Here is a 21,886-nt window from a genome sequence, read left to right on the forward strand (position 1 = left end):
TCCTAATGTTATTTGGGTTGAAAATTATGAATGACAAAGTGCAGTACTATCATTTTACTTGTTCTTCTGTGACAGTAAAAAATGGTCTCTGTGCAAAGGGTATAACTTTTTATTGAATCCTTGGATCTAAACAAATTTTTGATATGTTATTTCAAACCAAGTTTTCTAAATTTTCACTGAAGCGATTGGCCTAATTTTATCGGGTTTGAAAGGTTCTCTTGGCAAAGAATTCAATCATTAAACATACGCTTGCCAAAGATTATAAACTCGAACTACTAATATCTTTGTTTTGCAGGTTGCCCTGTGAGATACAAACAAACGTTTTGTCTTATTAAACTTTTTAGGAACATTTCAATTTCTATAAGGGAAAGAACTTTGTCTTACATGTTTTTTGGAAAAAATCTAGAGTAGGAGAGTATGCTCTTGTCCATTTAGACAATCAAAAATCTAGAACTTGAGATTTTATTTTATTAAAGTTTGAGATTTGTTGATACCTTTAGAGGGCGTGCCTCCCAAGAAGCCCCTAAGGATCAGTGAGAGGGAATGACCCAAGTGAGTTTGGCCAAAGCTAGGAATCCAAATCACTATAATAAAATATTTATGGGGTGAAAGTCCCAAGATATAGAATAATCAGTGGCACTACTTCATTTATGAGGAGTGTCTCATGTTGAGCATCTTGTAGGGCCTCATGGTCTAAATCATGCTTGTGTGACTACATGATTTCAATATCCTACTGGGTTTTGTATCTAAATCATGCTTATGTGACAGTCATGTGGTCTTTCCAAATGAAACCCTTACTAAAAACTTTAGGTTAGAAGCTAGTCAACTCACCTCTGAAAGGAGGATAATATATGTGCAAGGGGATAGCTGGTTTTTCCCCCAAGATTACTCATCATATCATGCCCCCAATAGTGGGTGGAGTTGGCTAATATGATGTTGATAATCCATTGTGTGAGACTCAATAGTCATATTCTGATTAGCTATTGGGTGTGTACCTAGGTCGCGGGAAAAGTTTTCTCTTCTCAGCCAATTTTCATAGGGTTAGCATGATGTGCTTGTTATCATTTTACACCTACTATTTGTTGTTCTTTTCATCCCTCAAAACAATTGAAACAAAACCTCAAGATAATCACAAATGTCAAACTGAAACTGAAAGACAAACTGAAAACCAAGTCAGTGATCAAAACTCTGTCAAACTCGTCCTATGTCCATTCTTGAGTCATACGAGTCATCATCATCCTTCATAGTTTGTCTCCTGAGATGTAATAAACTGTCGTCTAAGCATAGGCAACAACTCGTAAGAGTATCTGCATTTGTCATCTAGAAACCCTTGGAATGTCATCCAAATATTGAAAGTTTGTTGTACGAGTCACTCCTTAGAAATCTATCGAAGTCGCTAAAAACAAGGCTTCTGACAATCTTGTTTGATCAGTCCTGAAACGTAAACAACAAGCTTATTCTTGGTTTTCTAAACCTGATCATAAAGACACCTTGGTAGTGTACCTTCTGCAGTTGTGTTGCATGATTTTGTCGATTACCTCTTAGCTGGCTCAATCAACCTAATCCAATCAACCAATCTTTTGTCCAAACTTCACTCTTGAGTATCACTTAGGCTACTTAGCCTTGACTCAAAATCGGAGTCAGTGTATCTCACCCACATAAGTTTGAACATCAACCTCTAGCCTCAACGAACAATTAACTTTGATCTCACCTTGACATTTGTAACACCTCTCACTATCAACTGTAAATGGCTACCTTATCTCCAATTCCCATGGCTATCTTGGCTCAAATGATTCAAGATATCAAGAAGGAAATATATGACATGAAAATCCAACAAAATAAATCAATAACTCCATTTGAAAAACAAATGCATGATATCAAGAGTGACAAACTTCAAGGAATGCAAAAACGATTATATGATTTGACAATAAAAAACCAGCAAATAATCGCCTATCAAAAGCCAAATCTCAAATAAGCTCACAAGAAACCTTCACCAAGACATAAAGACATTTCCTCCAAATATCCTCTAGATAGATAGTTTACACATTTGGGGCAATCTATTGAGTCGACTTTGAAAGAGCTTCTTGAGCATAATCTTATCATATTGCCTAAAAAGACCACATGGGCAAGTGAATTTTTTAGTAAGTATTGCGCATATCATAGACAAAATGAACATAAGACTTTGAATTGCATGGAATTAAAACATAAGATTCAAGATCTCATTGATAATGGTGTCATTAAAATTCAAGATCCTAATGACTCACCTAAAGAAAAAGAAGGAACTACTTCTAAGCATGATCAAAATCATGAACCTATGTCTAGCAAGGCTCCATATGTGTCCTCCATCCTTTCCATGATGCCTTCATCTCCTAAAACTTCTCACCAACAATCCATACCATCTCCTTCAAACAATGAAACTTCTCATGTTTACCTTCAAAGGCTATCTCCTATGGAAATCCAAGTTAATGCCAATATTGATACAAGTTCCTCTTAAGATTTAAAAATCCCAAATCCTATGCCATCATGCACTCCAATTCCAAATGTACCCACTCCAAAGAGTCCCACTCAAAATGCTTCCCCATCATGCCAAAATATGGAGACCTTCCAAGAATCCCCTATGCCTATGAAAAATCCTATCCCTTCCTTAGAAGTGGTTCCATGTCAAGAGGATAATTTGAAGAATTAAGAAATAAGTCCTATCATAAATCAAGATCAAGACAACAAAACTCCTCAATCCCATCTAATGATTGAAAAAGATCCCATTTCACTAGAATCCCATGATGATCCCCTTATACCTTTCCATTTCTTCCAAGATGATCCCTTTCAATCTCAAGAGAAAAGAATCCTTCAAAATCCCATTCCTAATCCACTTCCTACGCAAGATTAGGATATACCTTCCATTCTTTTCGATGATTCTATTGAAAGTTAAGAGAATAACACCTTAAAAGAGGAATCTAGTGATCTTCCTCCTTCTCAAGATCAAATTATCCCTTCACTTTTATATCCTCCTTGTCAATATAAAATAATCCCTTAAAATCCCCCACAAGATTCCTTTGTCCCTCTGTCTCCATGTCCTAGTCCTCCATATACACTCCAAGATCTCATTTCTTTTGATGATCTCATTATTCCTTCCATTGAAGAGCCTGTCATTGATCTCGATTCCACCCATGATCCTAGTCCCTCTCATGATTCTAGAGATAATATGTTGTTGCAAGATGTTAGTGAACCCCCCACATGCACAATGGGTTCCTCCACTTTGGTCCAGTCTGATTCACTTCATGATCCTATCATTCCTTACATTCCACCTCCATCTCATAATGGACTCGCGCCTTCTTTACAAAGAAAAGTGTATCTTATAAGTCAAAAAATTTATAAAGGAAAAGGGGTAGATCTCCACAAGCAAGAACCCCTCCATATTAAAGAAAATGTTAAAGGTCATGGCCTCAGGGACATTTCTCAAGATGTTGGTATCTCTCATAGATCCTACATTTCTACAGTTAAATCCAAATACATGCCTTCTCCTTTGCCCCTTCCATCCATTCTAGGTCTCTATATCCCTTCGTCCCTTATGTAGGATCAACAAAGGCATACATCTTCAAGTACCTTCCATCCATCTAAAAGACCTCCATATCATTCCTATCTATCCACACATCTCCCTCCAAGCAATTTGGATGCCAAGCATAAAAGTCATAAATCAAGCAATCCACATGTATTCAAGGATCGACATGTCAAAACAAAGCAAAAGATGATCCAAAAATAAAAATAAAAATACAAAATTCCACAAAGGCCCATAAATAAAGAAGAAAATTCAAAATTTATATGGGTTCCTAAGGCACTTGTACAAGCAATGCACTCTAAGGAACTACAAAAGCATAGAAAATCAAAAACCATGTGGATCCGTAAGTGGCTGCTTGAAGCACAAAAGTCTAAAGAAAAATCAAAATTGGCATCCAAAATTGTTGTTCCTCCATCCAAACCTTCTGATTCTATTTCTTCATCACCTCCTTCATCCATTTTGGGTTATTATGCCCCAAAATCTATAATCTTTCCTCCATCCAAATCTTAAAATCTGAGATTCACTTCTCTTCCATATGTTCACCATCCCTCAAGGTGTTTGCCAATGTTGATCTTTCCAACATTTCCATCTAGCCATACACAATTCTTCTAGCATCCCATCCATTATCCAACACCTCGTTTTCACCCTTCCATCCCTCTTATCCAATCCTTTGCATAAATCCTTGCCCTAGTTTCATTTCATTATCCTGCCAACATCTTTGAGCATACCTTCATATCCATGGTCTATGGCAACTCATATTCCAAGGGTACCATCCAAAGAAGCGAGATGCTAGGGGTCCTTCTTCCATCCCCTATCATGCCTTCATTATCTTCCAAAAAGAGAGAGAGAGAGAGAGAGAGAGAGAGAGAGAGAGAGAAATAAATTCATCCTTGTGTGAAAACCACTTCTTGTGGCACCTTGGACAAGTACCATGATGAAAACCTAACAAATAGGCATCATGTGTAATTTATGAACTTCGTGCACACCACACTAGGGGGTAGGTTTTCTCCTTCATATCCTATTTCCCTTCATTATCCTATCATATTCCTATTATATCCCTTCCTTATTCTATCGTCCCTCATGTACATATCCCTTTTTTACCTTTGATCTTGACAAGGTTAAGGATCTTTGTAGGCTTCATGTGTCCTATCTATTAAAATTGATCCAGACCCTTTAGCTCATATCCATTTCTCACTTACATCCTTCACTACCACCTTTGATCTTGCTTATCCTATTTGTCCCCTATCTAGATCTATTCCTTGATCTTGATCAACGCTATGGACAAAATGCAAAAATATGCTTTCCACAAACCTCTTGACATGCACACTTCTTTGGACCATATGGCTTTGTTACACTATATCCTTGCTTCGCTCCACTATATCCTTGCTTTACATCGTTAAAATCCTTGCTTGACATCGCTAAAATCCTTTCTTTACATTGCTATATCTGGTCCATGTGCTTGCATTAACATTGTGAGATAGTCCTTGAAAGCATCCACCATCATTTGCTTATACATTCATGTACTCAAAATCCCTTTTGCCTTGCTAGACACTAGGGGCAAACATCAAAAAACTCTAAAAATCAGAAAAAGTCCTGAAATAATCCCTAAAATTTTTTTTTTTTTAAATCTTGAAAATCAAAGCATGAAAGCACGGACTATCTATCAAATCAAACCAACAATAGAAAAACTCTCAAATTCTACAATCAAATTGATCACATGTCTAATCAACATCAACATGTCTTATACACTGATGTGTATGCTCGAAACTAGACAAATCGGTCTTATTTGAGGTACTCACTCTTTGAAACCAAACACTCTTATCAATTATCAAACAATCAAAAGAATGACATAGATCAATGTGACTGTTGGATTTTGTCCTAGTTAGTCTTATCTTTATCAACTGATGGCAGAACGTGTTTCATCTTTAAAAATCACTAAAAATTTTCCACTTTCCTAATTTTCCACTTTTCTTTTTCTTGTGCATAATCTTTAGTCACTTTCGTGACCCCTCTTGGTTCTCCTTAGAACCCTCATGGCTTGAAATTAATCAAAATTATAGTCCTAGGGTGATTCAATCTTAAATCCCTTAGTAGCTCAACCAAGTCATCCTTGTGTCAGTCAAGTCTGGATCGTTCACTCTAAGTCAGTCATCTATCTCCTACCTTATACAGAGTTTTGATCACTGATACCCTATCAAACATGTAAAACAAGAACAACTAAAAACTACAACTCAAACCACTTGAGCTATGCTGACATTTTATTTGTATGTTGCCTTTTATATTGGCTCTCGCTCATTATTCCCTCTAAGTAACTCAAGGAAGTCTATCTTGACTAAGAGGTACAAGGACTGGGGGCATAATACTTTTCTTTGTTTTTGCTTGTGGATGTGGTTTCAAGGATCTGAAAACATCCTAGAAACTGGGTGTCTATGATTAGAGCCTTTGCATTAAGGTGAAATGGCCTCACATACCTCGACTTTGTTTCTATGCACGCTTTAGTGAGGTCGAAACTATTTCCTTGTCTATTTTAAGTGTCTATTGTGTTTGCATACAAGAAGCATTAAGGTCATCTTGACCTCCTTTTGCCTTGGTGCTTATGTTTGACTACTATATCAAAGAGGATGGGACATTCAGGTCATCCTGGCTCTTTGTGCCTTGATGCTTATGTCTATTTCCTACATTTAACACTTAATGATGATAAGAAAGTGAATCAAAATCCAGTGACTGGGTCTTAGTTGCATCTTTTGCATTCATGTTAAGTTTCATGCATTGCATGGTGAATCTGGTATACTAACAATGATTTTGGTCTTCTTCACCTAGAGCTTGAATTTGAATCAACCTTCTCTTCACAACCTTATATAGTCAAAACCCTAATTTTCAACTTGCTCTAATTGGCATGAAAACTGTGCCCTTGGTTAATTTGACCTACCTGATTCCATTTTTGGGATCGAAATCAAAATCGAGATCATATTCCTAATCAATTTTGTATAACTATGACCACTTAATGCTTTAATCAGATTCTCATTCTTTTCTTCAATTTAGGCTCAATTTCTCATCAATCAATGCTAAATCTTCAAATGGCCCTCTGAATCATTCTTTGCACTCAAATCATTAACCACTTAATCTTTTTATTAAATTGCTTGAAATCACTATGCAACCTATGGATCTTTTGATTTCTCTCCCTAGGGGGCACACTCATGACATCATCATCATTAGTGATCACATCCTCAAAATTGAGAATTTCTTTCAAAATCTTCATTACAAGTCGAGTAGCTAATCTTTATCGAACATCAAACAAGACCTTATCGCTAGGGGCATCTCAACTTCATTGCTTCATACCAAGTTGAGATTTATCGATCATCTAAATCAAATCAATCTCTAGGGGCATATCAGTTTCAACGCATCAAATAAAGATGATATTGTCTTCATCTGAATCAGTCTCTTAACATTAATCAGTTTCATCGCTTTTCATCTCGCTGATTATTCATTTAAACTCAATCAGGGGTTTAAAGAGTATCTTTGATCGCACGCTCAATCTAAGCAGGTGTTTAGTTTCATCGCATCAAATCAAGCTGGACAGTTTATCTTCGCTCATTGTGTCTTAATCCATCAAGTTCAAGATCGGTTTTATCTTCATTCACTATGTCTAGTTCAATCAAGTTCTGGATTAGTAAGATCCGCTTCTTGATCAATCAAGTTCAAGTTCAGTATCTTTTCTCTTCATCGGTCCTAGTTAAATCAAGTTTGGGATTGGTATCACTTTCAATCAGTGTGTTCAATTTCATCGCTTCAAAATAAACTCAATACCTCACTCTTCATCTGGTTCATGATCAATCAAGTTTAGAACTGGTATCTCCTAGACATCAATTGTTCTTTGAATCAATGCATTGCTCGCACATCAATTCAAAGAGGGGCAAATGTAATACCCTAAAAATGGTCATCCAAAACCATGGGCCCCTTATCTTGACTAATATTCTTAAATTCAATAAAAATCATCAAGGTCTTGAGTCAAATAATCAATTTAAATCAATCTTGAGAGCTTGATTAATTAATTCCTAAGGTATAAAAATGCAACATTGCAATTACAATTAATTAAATGAGAATTTAATTAATTGATCAAATTCAAAATTCAAAATAGAAAATATTTTTAAAATCAAATATCTCATTTATTAAATTAAATATCTTTTGCATATTTAATAAATAAATAAAAATTGCTACAAATCTTCAAAAAATGAAACAAATCAAGAAAGAGGAATTAATTTTAAAAATAAATTGGAAATTATAAGCACAAATCTTCAAAAAAGGAAACAAATCAAGAAAGAGGAATTAATTTGAAAAATAAATTAGAAATTATGAGCACAAAAATTCAAAAAAGGAAACAAATCGACTAAACTCAAGAAAAATGGAAAGAATCTGCGTTGCTAATTTGAACTCAATCTTATCTCTCCAAAATGGAATTAAATTGTCCAATAAAATCATTTCACCTGGATTGTGCTTCCTTCGAATCGATCTTGACCATTCATTAAAGATCAATCCCGACCTTTGGTCTCCCTCTTGATTTTCCTATTCAGGCTCTCATTCTTCAATCAGGATCAGAGAATATTACGTCGTTATTATGCTAATATTTTGTTGTAGGTTATCGAGGAAATTTTGAAGAAGCTTTGCATATTTAATTCATCAATAAACTTAGTTTTCATTTAGCTTTCATTTAATCTTAGAATCATTTAGATTTCCAGTTCATTGACTTAGATTTATTTCTCTTATCTAGATTAGCTTCATTTAGAGCTTTGATCATTTAGCTTGATATTCTCATTTCTCCTAATCAATTAATCTTGCATTCAATCTTGCATTTAATTATAAATCTTGCATTCACCTAGTTGCATGCATTTAAAAATCCTTTGTTTGAGTGTAGTCTAGTCACTAGATAGCTTAGCAATCTGAGAGCAATCCATACTCACACTTTCTAGGAGGCAATAAGCCAACTTGTAATGGATTTCATTTTGTTATTTTTGATTAACTAACCCTTGCAAATAATGGTTTATTGAAGTGTTTGTGCCCTTGTAGGTTCCCCAAATTTCACACACACACAAGTGTTAGTGTGTTGATCGATGAAGATTTGAATAAGTGGTGTTGGTACAGATATTGTGGATTATTCTAGTGTTCTTGTTGGTGTTTCCTGATCATGTCCTATTTGTTTTGGTGGTCCACATTGATCATTGTGCATGGTATTGGTGATTTTGTTGATCCGGTGATATTTTTCGTGTTATGTGGTATTTTGGGTGGTCTACCGTGTTGTGGTTGATCTTGGCAAGATTTCCAGTGGTGATGCATGTTTGGAGATTTGGTTTAGGTCCATGCCATGTCATCTATGGAATTGTATTGGTTAGGTGGTTGATTTATGAATCATGTGATGTAATTTTGTAATTAAGGATTGAGGGTTTGGTCGACTTTGTAGTCAAGTTTGATGATTTGTATAAATAGGTGTTATATTCATGTATTTTGGGTATAAAGGTTGTGTCTGCACTATCAGAGAGTTGTGTATATGTGCATAAGAAAATTTATCCTTTAGTATGATGTATTGAGCATAGATTTTTGTAGAGAAAACAAATGAGCTTAACCAGAACTATCATCAGACATTAGCAGATGCTATCTTTGCAGTTCATGTAATATGGATTGTAGTTCAAATATTATTGTAAAGTAGTGAACCTTTCTTGAGGGTTGGATCCTTCTGGGTTATTATATTTTGAGCAGTGAGCTCTAGGAAGTGTGCCTGAATGCATGTGCCTTCCCCATTGTAATATTTACACATACTACTACAAAGTATTAGCTTATTGTGCATAGGTTCCTACCATGGTTTTTCCCTTAACCAGGTTTTCCACATCAAAAATATTGGTGTTTTGTGTGTTGCTTTTGTTTTCTTTATGTTTACTCTTGTTGTAGTTGATCATATCAGAGATTGTGGTTAATTCATTCAATCCAGTGAAAACTAATTCATCCCCCTCCCCCTCTCAGTTTTCCTTCATTGTTGTTGCCAACAATGAGTTGTATTGAAAACATAATTGTTATTAAATGGTTAATAATATTAAAAAACATTTCTGGAGTTTAGTTCTTCATCTTGCTACCTTTCTAGAACATATTGAACTTTTTATTTTGGCCAAGGCACGTGAAAGTTATGATTATTTAAATGTTGTCTTGTTCCACTAAAATCAGTAAATTGAAAATTGCATTATCAATAGCCATAAGAGTAAAATATCATGAAATTAAGAGAATTATTAATTATCGTCCTTCCACCAATTTTATGAGGGTTATGGTTTTTGGTAGATAGAAATCAAGGGCGGTCAAACCCATCATCTTTTATATGGATTAGAGAATTAGTTATATAAATAGGATTATTTTCTTGGTAGACAACTTAGTAAGTATTTTTGCATTGCGATATATTATATGATCTAGTGCTGGTATGGGCTTGTCTACTAGAAAATTCATTATGCATATTATAGAATACCAAGATGTCATAGTGAGATGATCGACACATTCTATGTCTATATCAATTAGTTTACATTGATTTATATGCATAATTATGTTACTATGGCTGATTTGCATTCTCTCACCATTTTTTATCAATGAGCATATTCACTATATTATATATGTATATATTGCATGAGCATATAGGTATGCTCACTTGATAGTGATTCACTAAGTGGATTAGATTCCATCATTCATGTAGCCACATCTTACTAGATCATTTGTGATAGGTCAGCTCCTCCAATGGAGTAGCATAGGGAAGCTTGATGCTTTGTGATAGGGTGGATACCACCTTGATGATGCTCTCCCTCTCTTGCTTCAAGGTACAAAGGAAATGGAACAATTATTGTATGAAAATGTTAAAGTATTTATTTATCTTGTGACTTTCCAATTTAGAGACTAGATCCCGTTGGTATTATGGATGAATTGATAATGTGTTACATTGATGTTTCGTCATTGATGTCAACACTAGCTATTATGGTTGGTTACTGATAAACAAGTTTTGGTTACCGACAGATAGGTTTTGGTTATCGGTAGAAGATCTAGTGTTACCGATAGAAGAGACTATCTTTTGGACACTTCCGGCATGTTTGGATCAATGGAGTATGTTTGATTTTATGTGTTACATGTTCCTGGAGCATGTTTTGGTCAGTTGGTATTGACTTGGTAATTGGATGCTATCATACACTCTTGTAAACCCATACCGGCATTGGTTTAAGGTTTAACTGGCAGAGCTTTCACTGAGGAATCTTTACAAGAGGCATAAGTGGTGTTGGTGCAGCTTCTACATGGATTTTAGGATGTTGAAGATGTTCTTTGATTGTACTTCAACTGCTTGAAGACATTGCTTTGGCATGGTGGACCCAGAATAGGTTTGGTACCTATCTAGGTTATGGACCGGTATCATGTTAACATGTACTCTACATGTTACTGGGATGTTTCAGGATGTTCTATGGATTGGTTATTGTTGTTTTGGTCTTAAGACGACATGGCATATCATTATAATATGGATAAATGTAATGATCTTATTGTAATATCTTTTAGGTGGCCAACCTAATTGGTTTAGGACTTAGGGTTGGTATAAAATGATGTAAGATCTCATTGTAGATCATGGGGAATATGTGTCATGGTCTTGAAATGCAATATCATATGCGAAGGAGAATTGGTCGATCATAGGTGATCGAATTGGGATTAAGGAAGATGTTAAAGGCCTCCGGTATTGAACTTAACCGGGACTATAATCAGGCATGGTAGATGCTATCTCTAGCAATTCTTTATTCTAGATTGTTGTCCATTTATCTTGAGGTGGTTATAACCTCTTTGTAGTCAGTGATACTCTTTTGTAATGAGCAGTACGCTCTAGGCAGTGTTCCTTCCTGCATGTGCAGGCCCCTCATTGTATTACATACTTTTTCAAGAAGTACCATCTGACTATGGGTAGGCTTCCCACTGTGGGTTTTCCCTTTCCGGGTTTTCCACATACAAATCATGGTGTTATGTGGTATGGTTTCATTGTGTTGATTATCTGATTTATTGTTAAGTTTCATTTCTTACCGGTATTTGTTTCTTCTATTCTGGTACTTAATGTTTATATGCTTCGGCTTAATGTTATTAAGTCGATTAATTGATATAATATCTTAACAATGATTCACCCCCCCCTCTCAGTTGTTCACCGGTTATCCTAACAGATCCTTCTTAATTACTTCTTATTCTTCCCCTTGTATAATTTGAGTGTGATTTTGTATCCATAAGTAAGATAATCTAGTTTTGCAAAAAACTGTGTTAAAGATTGAACTAATTGAAATGATTATAAAATCATTTTATATATGTTTTAAAACAATTACTAAGACAAATATTGGATTCCTTGTAGATTAGGTCTACATTATCTTCATGTTAGTCACTAAATGCCATATTTTATTGGTGTTTAATTGGGTAGTTATTACAGTAGGTCAGTTAGTAGTTACAAATGCTTATGATAGCATAATGTTACGACTTACGCTCACTCAATGTAAGAAAAAAACATGCTAAGGTTTGAGCATAGGTACTTCCTTGCATAATTATGCATGTTTCAACTCATTGGTATGCTCTTCCTATCACCGTTTCCTCTATGTAGTTCTTCAAGTCTTTAATTTTAAAAATTAAGTGAATAATTCAAAGAAATGTTAGAATTCATGTTTATTCAAAATATCTTTTTTATAGAAAATTAATCATACTCTTTCATGCATTAGAAATTTGTTTTTAAACTTTACTACAATCATGTCGAAAGGAAATCAAAAAGAGAAAAAAAATTCAAATATGTGCATAGACAATTTTTGCAAGAGAGCTTAATATTGAAGTTATGTATTCATATACCATGCAATGCATGGTATTTTTTACAAAATAGTTGTATATATATGACCCCTTCAACATAATATCACAAAAAATTTAAATGGGCCTATCAAAATTTGTAGAAATTGTTCTTGTTTTTGTTTTACAAAAAAACTTTCATTTCATGGCAGCACAAGGTAGTAGGGAATCACGTCATCATGCCTTGAGGCTATCTCCCCCATCTTCATTGTATCCCTTGTTAGTGTCTTCGTTCATTTTCAATAGCTCTCTTTCATTAAGGATATCACTATCATCATTGTTGAACCAAGGAAAATATCCAATGCAAGGTTAGATTGTCAATTCAAATCCAAAACACAAAACACACAAATAAAAGAAATGAACAACAATCTATTATACCTTGACAAGAGAGTTCTCACGTTCCTCCGATTTGGACTCTCTATGAAGCCAAGAATGCACCACTCCTTATATTGATTGGATTGGTCCAATGTGGATATGTAGCTGGCTCTCCAAGATGTGTACAAATGAGGATGGAGATGGATAGATGGATGAAAGAGTGAAGTTGTGGATGATAATCAAAATGGATAAGTATGCAAATGAGGATGATTTGACTATAGTTTGGGTACCTAGATGGATTTTACTAAACAAATTAGCAACATGCACTTACAAGATTTAGAGATGGAGAATGTTAGAATGGAGTCCACAGTTTATAGAAGAGAGGAAGGAGAAATGGAGGGATAAGATTGACTCTAGATGAAGGGCCAAGATTTCTTGTGATCCCACACAAGGATCAAGGGAGGTTGATGTGACAAGTGTGGAGACCAAGAGATATGCCACAAAGGTTTTTTCGTGTCTCCACACTCCTCAAGGTTCATTGGGAAGACTTCCCAATGCGCCTTGGCGAAGAGGAAGGAATAAAATTTTCCTTGGGAAGAGAGGGTGAGGAATTAAAAATTCTTCGAAAAAGGGATTCATGGGGATTAGAGGAATAAAGAGGAATTGAAAATTCCTTGGAGGAAGGGATGCCTAGAGGAATGTGAGATTTTGAAAATCTCACATTCACCTACGAAAGAAGAATTTAAGGTAAGTGGTTGGATAAAGGGACAAAGAGGTTGGCTTTGTTGCTAATCATGTGGATTATTCACTAGCAACTCATTAGGAGAGGGTTTAGAAGAGTGATTAGGTGAAATTAGGGCAAGTGGGATTTGTAGGAGGATTTGACTAGGAGAGAGAATGAGTGGACGAAATAAAAAATTAGAAGAACATTGATAAGTAAGATTAATGGTGCTTCTAGAAGAATTCATTAGGCTAATGATGGATTAGAAAAGGTGATTTTTAGGAATCACTTGGATAAAGTAATTAATTAAGATTAATTAATTAAAAGAGGAATTTAGAGAGCATTAATTTAGGGACCTTAGAAGAGTGAATGCAGATTTGATATATTAAATAAATCAATTACTTGACTATAGTGATAATATTAATTATATTTAATTAATATTAAGTAGAATAGGGATTGGCACAATTAATAAATTAATCATGCCGCGGCAATTAAATTAATTAATTGAAATAATTAATTTAAGTGTCTACATTTTGCCCCTCTTTTACGCAGCAAAAAAATTCACGACGAGTAAAATGTAGAAGAAAAAGAGATGCCCCCATGTAAACGTGGGTGGTGTATGCCCCCTCAATAATTTTTTCAGATTTTTTAAGAAAAATGATGAAAAATTCTTAAAACAAAAGAAGAGAGAAGAAGGGGGCAGAAATGAAGGATAAAGAAAGATAGAGTGGATAGAGAAAAAAAGAAGAGGAGATAGAAGGAGGGAGAACACGAAGGAAATGGGCCCATAGGGGGGTCCATATAAGCCACAAAGGGCCCCATGAAGGGTCCTTGTTACACACAAGCATTGGAGCAACCTAAAGCCTAGAAGAAGAGAAGGAGAAATGGATCGCATTCTGACACGCGAGCACCACATTGAGAGGATTTGTCGATATGAGAGACCTATGTTGTATGGACCACTAGTATGTACAACTATCCTCCCTTGTGAATTTGTAGGATTTAGGAAGGATTTTAAGGCTTAAAATAGGCTAGAAAGCGTAGTGAGACGGTCATGCTAATCGTCATTCTGGTGCGCGCGCCTCTAGCATATTGTGAGCATTAGCAGCTAGCATGAGCACTCAAAGGGTGAAGGGTAGGAATAGAGATTTCAGTGTGAGCAGCTGCATTTAGCACGGGCACTCGCGTGGAAGAAAAGAATTTAGGATTTGTTCAGTGGCTAAGGAGAGGGTAAAATAGTACATGCACTAGCACTATTATGGGTTAGGTTTAATATGGGGAGGTGGAAAAGGTAGCACAGTGCATACACATGTGTTGTTTGAGGTTAGGGGTTCTGTCAGCATGAGCGCCTGTAGAATGACGTGAGCATCATGGGTTTGGCATGAGCGCTAAGGAAGAAAGGGATGGGAATATGGCTTTAGGATTTGGTTTAGGTGAAGTCACAGGTGCATCGGGAGATGGGATAGGGCTTAATAATGTAGAATAATGAAATGGATTGCTTGGATGTAGGTTGATTTGGGACTATTAGCATCAAGAGAGCACTGGCCAACTACCATGAGACTATATAGGCAGTTGTTGGTTAATGAGCTGGATATCTTAGTTGCAGTAAGAATCACATTTTGTCGGATGATGGCCAAGGATTTGGGCAAATACAACTATGTTGACTACCCTTGTAGAGAGGTGGGATAGTAGGTATAACATCTTCCACCTACCCACCGGCAAGCCAACAGTGATCCTACTAGATGTATGGAGGATCCCGAAGGTCCCCATTCGCAATGTCATCCCTGAGTACCAGCTAGATGCAACAGAGTTTTATCTTCAGGAGATTTGAGAGTATGAGGCATTGTCGATGCTAGACAAGAGTAGGATGCACCTAGGGCGGGCGTTGGAGATTCCACACATCCCACAACTAATCCTGGTGATTTGCGGATTTATGAGTAGACAAATGATGTCGAATCTTGGAGGGCACATATTTCCTATTGGATGGAGTCGTTGTGTTTATTACATGATTCAAGATTGTGCAGAGTATGCTTGGGGAGCTACGATGTTGGCTCAGTTATATCATGACATGCATCTTTTGGTATATCGGGAGTATGCCAGCTTATCTACAAGAGTGACACTTCTCCATATATGCACGTGGGAGCATATTGTCATTACTCAGCCACTAGGAGTACAGGATAGATGAGCTCGATGCCCTTTCATTGACAAATATAGGGGTTTAGTACATTATCATCGAATAGGGTTTGTATGGTTTTGGTGTTGTATTTTTACAAGCACTTGTAGTTCACATGGCAACCGTTTTTGGATAGTGAGACATGGAGAGGGGATTGGCAGTTGCATTGGGCAGGGGTGGAGTTGTGGATTTTTGGTCGATCGGTATATGTGATGGAGTATTATGCCCCATATAGGGTGGCAAGATAGTTCGGCCTGATTCAGGATATATTGGGGGATATACCATGGTATCCTTGGACGACATGGGAGGTGGTGATGTGGGGTCCGATAGTGAGTCTGTTAGAGGGGTGGACTAGTTTTCAAGTGGCACTATATTTGATATGGGATGAGCAGAGGGGAGCAGGATGAGATAGTTGGCAGGGTAGATGATGCACCTGGCGACAGGATTTTGGCGAGAGCAGGTAGGGGTGCTGGCATGGGTGGTGGCAAGCAGTAGAGGGCAGTGAGGGTAGTATGGAGGAGAGAACCTGAGGTGGAGGAGGGACAAGTGGGAAGACAATTTATGGGTGTGGCGACTGGGGGAGAAGAGGGTGTTGCTAAGGAGGTCATGGCCATGGACATTCCAATGGCGCAGGGACAGGATGCAGGAGCGGAGGTTGGGGGAGGAGTTGTCATAGGCTGATTTTGACAAACTCTAGCAGGAGAGGGATGCCACTCGAGTGAGGCTACACTCACTTGAGGATGAGCTATAGATTGAGAGAGCTAAGAGACAAAGCTTGGACGTAGAGGTAGAGCGGTTGCAGCTGGAGATATCAGATCTAAGAGCCTCCACACAACGAGGATGGAGGTAGATGATCTGAGGGGGGATAGGGAGGAGGCACGATCGGGGACTACCATTGGAGCCTTATAGGATGCTCTTTGCTGACAGGATGATGAGCTGGAGGAGCTGTGGGTCAGGGTGTAGAGGGTAGAAGCAGATGCTACGCGCTTGCCAGGGGAGAGAGATGTAGCATGTCAGATGTTGGTCCCCCCAGGGCTAGGGTAGATGTATTCTGACATGATGCAATAGAGAGAGAGAGCAGAGAGGGTGGGTCAAGAGGCAACCTAGTACAAGGGGTTGTACCACGAAGTGGTTCTTGTAGAGCATCGAGCAGCCTCATACACTGAGAGTGTGTAGTCTCACAAGACATATAGCCAGCAGCTGACTCAGAGTCAACAGACAAGTGGATTAGTGGGTTTTAGGCCACCGAGGGTAGGAGGGATAGGAGGATCCAGAGGAGGAGGTGATGAGGAGGGGCTAGGGAGACAAGTGGTGAGAGCTAGCTCCATTTTAGCTCATGTGCAACTTTTGACCCTTTGAGGCAATCATTGTATCATGACAGAAATATTCATTTTTAAGCAATATATATATGATTTTGGTGGTTGTTGTGCATGGACATTATGATGGATTCTCAGTATTTTTATTGATGATGTGATGTATGGATGATGATTATGACTGTATTGTGCTGACCTATTTGTGATGTAGGATGGATTTTAATATATGTTTATGTTTATGATATTTTACTGACATGTTGATGAATGCAGGATGCAGACATGTGCGTGTGTGCGTGATAAGGTATTGATTATTTGGTGATTGTAGGATGGATTGTGAAAATGATATGATTTTCTGGTTTGCAATGATATGTATTGTGAAAATGAAATGTATGAGATGAAATTATGATGTGAATGCAATCTAAGTGGGAAATGAAATGCTAAATGGCATGTAATGAATAATGTAATGCAATAAATTAGACTAACATGGATGATAAATGTAATGAATGATAAATACAATGTAAATGAAATAATGAATGAATGAATGTATAATGCAATCTAGGTGAATAGGTAGTGCAATCTAAATGAAAATGATGTAATTTAAGTTTAATGCAATCTGTATAAATAATGAAATCTACATGGTTGATGCAATATAAAATTAATGGATAATGTAATGAGTAATATTTTGTGAATGCACTGACAATAATACAGTGATCTTAGATGGGGCTTTAGAAGAATGGGGGGGGGGGAATTGAAGACTCCATAGGATTATTAAGTGTGGGGAATTTGGAATGTATGAAATGATGGGGGGGGGGGGTTTGTGCATAAAAGGAATGTGGAGAACCAACCTAGTTTTGATATTGCCCTAGGTAACCTGCACCACTGCTTATAGGAATCAGGATAACATGAGAAACCTAGGGTGTGGACTGACTCACAGTCAAATGGGAATTCCTTACACATAACTATGTAAGTGTTGTTCAAAATACTAGATACAAAGTTGTGGGTACGTGCAAGGAGAACCCTCAAGCACACTGATATCCATTGTACACAAGAAGGTAAGTGTTGATAAACACAAATACTGGAAGTCACCAATTTGTACAAGAGATCCAAAACACACCATACCATAAAATATGTCCTAGTATGCATCTATTGTAAACATACTGGAATATGGAAGATCTGAGCAGTCATGGATAGGTGCAGTCATAGGACAAAAGATGCAAGTCAAAAAGATGAAAATCCACGAAATCAAACAAGTCATTCATGCATGACCAACTTGTGTCTCTTGCCAAGAGTAGGACTAATGTGAAGGATTAAACTACCAGGTGAGGGAAGGAGTCATCTCGAGGGAAAAGGATGAAGAGAGTGAAATTTGTTTAGGAAATTGACCAGATGACCATGAAGACTAACCTACAGATTCAGGATTGGCATGAGGAATTGAAGAAGCTCACACGGAGGCACAGTCTCAAGAAATGGGAGACAAAGCTATGTTCAATAGGACAATCCTTATTCATGATTTGGGCGAAGACTCATCATCATACATGTGATTATTCTAACAGAAGCGGGGAGGATAAGACCCTCTTGGTGAGAGAATTGGGTAGTGATGATCATGGATATGAGGTGGGCAAGCGATGAAGGGATTCTTGATCTAATAGACGATGGATCTAGATTATCTACCCTAGCACCTGCATGTAGGTTTTCACCAAGGTACTTGTCCATAGCGCCAGAAAGTGGTTTTCACTAATGGATGAATTGATTTTTCTTTACTTTTTTATATATATTTTTTGTTTTTTTGTGTCATAAGACGCTTGTTTACTAGGTTTTCACCAGGGTGACGATCTTTTTTTTTTGTATTTTTCCTGATTTTTTATTTTTTAATTTTTTGGACAATGGATGACTTTCTGAGGACTAGGCATAGAATATTTTTAGGTGCATGATGTTCATTGGATCATCCAAACGATCTCCTTCAGAAGTAGCCAACTGATATGCCCCTGATCCATATTTTGTTGTGATCACATATGGTCCAAGCCAATTAGGCTCAAACTTTCCTTTCTTCTCTCTTTCTTGAAGGTTTTTCTGATTTTCCATGAGGACAAGATCACCAATTTCAAATTCCTGGGTTCTGACCTTTTGTGGTAATTCATGCGTAGGCGATTCTGATATACCTGGATGTGGTTTAAGGCCTTGAAGCATCTTTCATCCAATAGTTCTAGCTCTTGTAGTCTAGCAACTCTGTATTCCTCGTCTGGGAGGATATCCTATAGTGACACCCTCAGAGAGGGGATCTCAATCTCAAGAGGGAGGATGGCTTTAGAGCGAAAGACAAGGGAATAGGGGGTGGCACTTGAGTGTGTATGGATGGAGGTGCGGTAAGCCCATAGAGAAGGGTGGAGTTGGAGGTGCCAATCACAACTAGCTTCATTGACTATCTTTTTGAGGATTTTTATTAGGGTTTTGTTAGAAGGCTCAGCTTGATCATTGCCTTGTGGGTAGTATGGGGTGGAGAAGCGATGTTGGATGTTGAATTTCTGGTAAAGCTCTTTAACATCCTAATTTTTGAATTGTATGTCATTAGCTTTAATGATAACTTTTGGGATTCCATATCAACAGATCAAGTACTTCAGAATGAATTTCAAGATCTGCTTACCAGTGGTGAAGGTAAGAGGGATGGCCTCCACCTACTCGGTGAAATATTTGGTGGCGGTGATAATGAATTTATGACCATTGGAGGATGTAGGGTGGATTTTCTCAATGAGATCGAGCCCCCACTATGAGAAGGGCCATGGTGTAAAGAATGGTTGCAATTCTTGTGATGGCGCATGGATCTTGTCGCCATGTTTCTGGAAAGGGATACATTTCTTCACATAATTATATGCATCTACTTCCATTTTAGGCCAGTAGTATCGTGTTCTTAAAATATTTCTATCCAAGGTGAGCCCACTTGAGTGTGCCCCACAGATACCTTCGTGCACTTCACGTAGTGCCCATTCAACCTCTTGTTTATCTAGACACCTTAGGAGGGAACCATCAAAATGCCTTCTGAACAAGGTGTCTCCAAGGATAGTGTAACGAGCACATCGGTAGATGAAGGTTTTTTGTTGGGTTTTTGTAAGGTGTGGGGGAATGGTGTTATCTTTTAGGAAAATGAAGGTCTCCTGATACCAGCGGGATTCGGGACCAAGGAGCACACCATTTTAGATTCTAGTAAATTGTATGCTAGTATGAATAATTTCTCAACCAAGAACTCACACTTCTGACTATGTGTCAACATTTGAAGGAGGGAGCCAATGGTGGCCATTGCATTTGCAACTCTATTATTTGTTCGTGGAATTTGGTCAAACTTGATTGTTATGAAATGTTGATTAAGATCTTCAACCATACTATGATAGGGAAGAAGCTCGTCATCTTTTGTTTGATATTCGTCATTGACTTGTTTTATAACAAGCTGTGAATCACCATAGACTTGTAATGTCAATATATTCCATTAGATAGCCAAGCGTAGTCCAGTGATCAGTGCCTTATATTCCGTGATGTTGTTGGTACATGCAAAGTCTATCTTGTATGACTTTGGGATGCAATCTCCTTGAGGTGTGATCAATAGTATTCCTGCCCCTGATCCATTTTGGGTGCAAGAGCCATCAAATTTTAACTGCCATGTGGAGGATGTGGTGATAGTCATTATGAATTCATCTGGCAATTTTGTAAGGATCGGATGGTCACCTCGAAGTGGAGCTTCAGCCAATTGGTTTGCGATTACTTGTACCGTTATTGATTTTTTGTCCATATATTCAATGTCAAACTCGCTTAACAACATGACCCATTTAGCAGTCCTACCATTGAGGGAAGCTTTTGACAAGAGATATTAAAGAGGGTCAATCTTAGCAATTAGTTTTATTTTGTTGTTTAGAATGTAGTGTCATAGTTTTTGTGTACTAAATACCAATGCTAGGAATGCTCTTTCAATGGGGGTATAATTGAGCTCATACCCCATGAGTGTTCGACTGATGTAGTATATGGCATGCTCCTTTCTCTAATCATTTGTATGCACCAATAATGCCCCTAATACCATTGTAGTAGCACATATATACAAAATAAGAGGATTTCAAGTAGTAGGAGGCATAAGAACTAGAGGTGATGCTAGATATTCTTTGAGTTTTTCAAAAGCCTTTTGACACAAACAATCCCTTTTGAATTTTGTGTCTTTGCGCAATAGATGTGCAAATGGGTGGCATTTATCTGCTAGCTGTGACATGAAGTGCCTGATAGATTGGATTTTCCCTTGGAGCCTACATAGTTGTCTAAGGGTCTTTGGGGGAGGCATTTCCATGATGGCTTTCACCTTTGCAGGATCAACCTTGATGCCTCTATGAGAAACAATGAAACCTAGCAATTTTCTCGATGTGACACCAAAGACACACTTCTAAGGATTGAGGCGTAGTTTGTATTTTTCCAATCTTTCAAAGATATGCCTTAAAATAGGGATGTGCTCATGTCTTGTCTTTGATTTCCCTAGAAGATCGTCCACATAGTCTTTCATGATTTTGTGCAAGAGGTCATGAAAAATTGTTGTCATTGCACGTTTATATGTAGCTTTGGCATTTTTGAGGCCAAAAGGCATGAATCGGTAATAGAAAGTCCTGCATGGTGTTGTGAATGCAGTTTTGTGTTGATCTTCCTCTGCGATCCTTATCTGATTATATCTAGAAAATCCGTCCATAAGTGATAGCATCTCATGTCCCACTGTGATGTCCACAATCATGTCTATGTTGGGGAGTGGGAAATCATCTTTAGTGCAAGCCTTGTTTAGATCTCAAAAATCAGTACAGATACGGATTCCCCTAGCGGGTTTGCAGACAGGTACAATATTGGATACCTATTCAGGGTAGTCTATTGGTTTGATGAATTCTACATCCAACATCTTTTGGAGTTCCACTTTGACCAGGAGTGCA

Source organism: Cryptomeria japonica, chromosome 11 (genome assembly GCF_030272615.1).
Source record: "Cryptomeria japonica chromosome 11, Sugi_1.0, whole genome shotgun sequence".
NCBI lineage: Eukaryota > Viridiplantae > Streptophyta > Pinopsida > Cupressales > Cupressaceae > Cryptomeria > Cryptomeria japonica.